Source organism: Schistosoma haematobium, chromosome ZW (genome assembly GCF_000699445.3).
Source record: "Schistosoma haematobium chromosome ZW, whole genome shotgun sequence".
NCBI lineage: Eukaryota > Metazoa > Platyhelminthes > Trematoda > Strigeidida > Schistosomatidae > Schistosoma > Schistosoma haematobium.
The window spans coordinates 71408156-71414155 of NC_067195.1; positions in this window are offsets into that span (position 1 = coordinate 71408156).

A 6000-nucleotide genomic window follows, 5' to 3' on the forward strand; every position below is an offset into this window, starting at 1 on the left:
CATATTCCACAAAAATGTCACTTTCGTTACAAACTAACAGCAATTTAGATACTTTTTTTCTGTTAATGCTTCTAATCAATATCAGTTCGTGATGAAAATCTTATCTACGAATAATAAAAGAATGTTACTTCCAAAATGTATCATATTCATTCTATTGTCTTTAGGTCGTGACTTTCATCTTGACTAAATATTCACCATGACTCTTAATTATTTACAAACATATATATATATATATACAAAACAAATAAATTGCACTAAACTACACATAGACATATGTAAATAATCATTAATCCCTTGTGATTGAATAGGACTTCAGGGAATAATAAGACTAAGTATATATTGAATTTATTCGTGTATAATTTTTTGAAGACACCATAACCAATATATTAAAATGTCTATCTTTTCCAATATATACTCATTGAAAAGTCATTTCATTTATGACAGTTTATAAAAATCAAAATGATCCAGAGTATAAAATCAAAATCTATAAAACATGTTGAATATTTGAATGTAAATATGTAGTTTAAGACAATCTACTTATAAAAATAATAAAACATAAATATTCAGACTGTTAATTTTGTGTTGTTTTCTCTCTTTCTCTCTCTCTCTCTCTCTCTTACTTATGATTTTACTTTATCAATACGAATTTTTTTTTAGTTAGTGACAATTACAAAGGGGGGACGACGGGGGGGGGGTTGATTTGCACTTTTTCACAGCTTGACATTTCTAGAATAAGTTATTATCTAGAGCCTATATTGCAATAAAAATTCCTTTTTTATTTTTTATTTTAAAAAAAAATACATTTTGGATATCAGTTCATGCTGACCATCTGTCTGAGTTCACTGTATAAATTGATTACTATTCAAAATGTCTGTTGAGTATATGATTTAAAATTGCAATAATGTCCTACATAAATTGTTTATAAGTAGTGGACAGATGGTTTAATAGGTAGTAGCAATAGTAATAATAATAATAATGTGTATTATTAATGATCGACAATTATACTCAGTGGTTATTTTCTAGTAATTATAATCGATCTAATATATATATATAGACTAGTAGGAACATTTAAGCAGACCAATGTAAGTTACATTCAATCTGTGATCAATCATTTTTCAATGATAAAATATTTATCTAATTAATAACCAAATACTGAAAAATATCTAATGAATAAAAAAGTCAATAACTGAAAGTTTATCGAAATGAAAAGATAATTTAAAAATATTATTTCTTTAGATTAGTTTAAACAACATAATGAGAACACTGAATTCATTCAAACTACATGATATTTATCTAGACACTAGTACAATATGTTTTAAACAGTCTGATCCTATATTTATTTGTTAAGATATTTATATATTTAAAAAAAATGAAGGTTAAACTAGACAAATAGGGAGATAATTTCAACAGTTGAGATCATGAGTCAATTGAAGCTAGACCACCATGGAAAACCTGGAAGCACTAGACGGCCATTTCGTCCTATTGTGGGACTCCTCAACAGTGCGCATCCACGCCCCCGCCCTCGCGAGCTTCGAACCCAGAATCTATCAGTCTCGCGCCAGGCGCTTAACCAACAAGATCACTGAGCCGGCATTCAACGGTACTAATGTAGTGATTTCAACAGTTGGTTAAGCGTCTGGCGTGAGACTGATAGGTTCTGGGTTCGACTGTCGCGGGAGTGGGGTCGTGGATGTGCACTGGTGAGGAGTCCCATAATAGGGTGAAACGACCGTCCAGTGCTTCCAGGTTTTCCGTGGTGATCTAGCTTCAAATGACTTATAATCTCAGCTGTTGAAATTACTACAATCTCCACAAAACTCCTTCTGATACAAATAGGGAGATAGTCAAAGATGATTTGGAAAAAACAATGTAAATTACATGATTCTAGATAATAAATCAATTTTATCAGGGTAGATGTAGTGCAAGTACAAATTGTTTTTGTACGTATATAATGGGAATAAAAAGTAAAATTTTTGTTTCTACTTTCAATTGACTGGATGGATTACGATTAAAGTGTGAATAGAATTTAGTCGATTCAAATTACAAACCTTTTGAATTACATATATAATTAATTTCTGGAAAAAGGATTGGAAGACCATTTAGAAGTAAGGATATTTGTTTTATTTGAAACTGTAGTTCACAGATGTCAATTCATAATGAACGCCTTCTTTAAAGTTAAGCGATTCACACAAACCATCGAATTAAACAAATCTAGATTGCTGTAACTGAAAGTTGCAAATAATAACACTTGTAGATGAATGCCTACTGCTGAAGAGTCTCGTACTAGAACAAAATTACTGTCCAATGCTTATTGATTCACTATCACTGTCAAACTAGAGTTCTTCCGTTATAAACTCAATAAATTATGCAGGTATTTACATCAAGTTCAAAATAATGAATATTTATTGAGTGAAGTAGACGTAGAGGTCTGTGGTGAAATCCATATTTTACAGATTCAATTGAATACTGATCAGCATTAGTATTAATGTAGTACATATGGCTAATTAGAAATAAGTTTGTTATTGATTTATTCATTATGAGGTGATAATTTACTGTCAATTCAATACGAATTAGAAAACCATCCCATATATTAATTTATGAGATCAGGTTAAGTAATTGCTATTTAAGCACAAAAATGTATTAACTATAACCGACGACATTACTCTAATTATATATATTCTGTAAGGAAATATGAGCAATTTATAAAAATGATGATTTAACAAACCGACAATGACATATTGACGCATCGTGAAAAATAAAACACAGACAGATATCAACACAGAGTCTTACACAGATGTATCTTAACCAAAGTTTCCAGATCTGAATAGCACGATAAGATGCAAGTAACAAAAGGGATCGGAATAATAATTGTAATAATAGTAGCAATGATAAAAAAGGGACTAAGTCGTAGAAATATATTGCTTAAATAGACAGAGTTGATAGGTTTTTATGATGGACTATTGTAATTCAAGATTAAAGCGAAGATAAAGAAGGAATGTATCAACACTAATACAGATGAATCTGAAATCATGAGAAGCTCAATTAAATAGTCTAATTTATTTATGATTGATTAGAACCTTGATTTTTACAAAATATGCCTTTAATTATTAAAAGATTTTCTTTTTCTTCTTTTAAGAAGTTGGCATAATTAATCAAACCAAAGAATTTGGAATTAAAGCAGTAAGCCATTAGTAGGATCAAAATGAGTAACAAACCTTTTAAGCGCGAAATGTCTGAATTTAAAAATTGTGTAAATCAAATTGATTACTACACAGTAATTTCAAAGTGTACTATTAATTGCATGAACTGAGTATTATTGCATTAATTTTATATTGAATTGTAATTATACATTCATTTTATGAGTTGAAAACTACAAACTATGAACTTCTGTAGAATAAATATATAACGAAGATTAACTAATTGCTGAAATAATCCAGTTTCAATCAACTTAATTTATATAGTCGAATAGACAGATCCACTTGGTGTTGTTTTACTTGAATCTTCCCATTGATGTTTAGGACTGAAATTGATCAGTCTCTTATTGGTATGTGTGCATACTGTGCGCATTGCCTCGATATTGCCTTAATTTACAAGCATTACAAGCAAAGATAGACTCAGTAGCTAAGTGGATAACGCGATGGCGTTTGAAGCGAACGATACTGGGTTCGAGTCCCAGAGTGAACATCAACTCTGAGATGCAGGTACATCCAGCTGACGAGTCCCAAATAGGACGTCCTGGATTCCACTGCTAGCCACTATCCATCGTTTGGTAAATGTGTCACTTCAAGTTAAATACATGAAATAATATTGGTTTATTGACATACATATACTACTCAAGTTAAAATATTAATTTTAAGTAGAGATGGGTGGTGATTATCAGTGGACTTGTAGTTGTAAACGTCAATGGGATTATTCAAACAACCGATAAATATGAATTAAAATTCATCACAATCATTACACAACATAGTGACTGTCTGGATTCAGTAACTATTTCACTGTTGGTCACCATCCATCTCTGCTTAAAGTCCTCGAAACTTAATAATAATATCAAGCCAGTCCTCACAGGATTCACATATGCTAATAAGAGACTAATCAATTAGAGTTGTAAACATCAATGGAAAGATCCAAACACTCACCATATATGAATTAAAATATTTATTCCGAAAAAATAACTCAAAAAACATTCGAGTAGAAAACAACGGTTCATAATCATTCGAATAAATTATGAAGCCCAATAAAATAATCATATTTTATCACATACTAATTAGATCAATCACAACAAATGGTTTTATCTATTATGATATTATTCACAGTTGTGATCTGTAAAATTAACCCTATGAGTAAAACCATCATTTCATCTATTTCATGTACTACAATAATTATTTTCAAATCAATTCCTTTAAACATGTATCACAACAACTAATAATAAATGGTCCATGATAACTAAATTGTAATATAGACAGTGTATGGAATAAAGTGAACTTATCAGTATGGGGGTTGTGGAGATTTTTAAGTTTTTGGTTGAGATCATGAGTCAATTGATGTTAGACCACCGTTGGAAACCTGGAAGCACTGGACGGCCGTTTCGTCCTGGTATGGGACTCCTCAGCAGTGCGCATCCACGATCCCGCACCACGCGGGGCTCGAACCCAGGACCTACTGGCTTCGCGCGCGAGCACTAAAGCGAACTTAATTGGATTGCAATATTGTATATATCACATTTTACCACATAGAAAGAGTCAGTTCTGTCTCAATATGTCAATTTTATTCGATAAAATTAAATTTAATCATACCGTACAGTTAAGATAAAAAAAGAGGTCATCTTTGATGCTATGATGTATTTCAGGAAATTTTACAGAGCATTAACTGGACATTATTACATATTGTTACTACTATTATTATCTTAATATTCAATGTGAAACTGCTAAAGTTTTGTAACGAATATATGCAGTTTGTGATCTTATATGACTCGGTTTATTGTTAACAGTTCCGAATCTAATATAATGAAGTATATTTACTTAAACAATTAAATACTTGAAAATTTAGACAGGCCATATAATTATTATTGTCAGAGATTAATCCAGAAGTCCTCGTTAGATATCGTGACTAGTTGAGTTCAAACATATAGAATTTGAGATATTAACGCATTAGTGACATTCGAAGATGGATGAACAATATCATGAGTTAATTTCAATTATACAAGTGAATCACTGGATCCTGATTTAGTGGTTTAAGTGTTTATTGTTCGTTGGGAGACTGAAGGTCTCTGTGTTCGATTATTGATAAGGTCTTGCGTTCTGACTTCTGAGTAGTCATATTCTATTACCTATTGCATTAATTTAAACAAATATGTATTTTCCAGTCTATAAGAAGTTAAACAAAGTAATTGATGACTGAAATAAAATATTGGGAGTTATATCTTGTATTTCAGTTGATAAGTCACATAATGGATAATCTCAGGCTTACTTCTCCATCCAGCCAGAGCCACATGTGTTACTTTCCTTACTTTAATAAAAAAGCTGTAAAAAAACATATATTGTCAGTCGAAGCTAATCAAAGCGTGTAAAATACGCACCAGTTATTTGACAATTTGGCGATAGACTGCCTGTAATCTTCGAACAAATATCCTTAAAATTTACAAATGACTAACCTTCAATTAGTTATAAATAAATAATTTAAATCGATCGGGGAAATAGATTCCAATAGTACAAATATTGATAAACAGATGACTGGAAAATTAAATGAATCACCGCTAGATATATTCATCTTCACCCATTTTCCTTTGTTTTTATTGGCCTAATTAACGCAAAAGCTATTTTTAACCAATCGCACATCAAATAAAATAAACCAATCAAAATAGGATCGACTTGAAATTTAAATGAAAATAATAGACATGACTACAAGAAGGTAGAGAGATGGGAGAGCATAATGTACTTGTCAAACTGGAAGGTTGACATTAAGTGACCGGCCTATATGATTCCCTACCACCCCTTTTTAAAA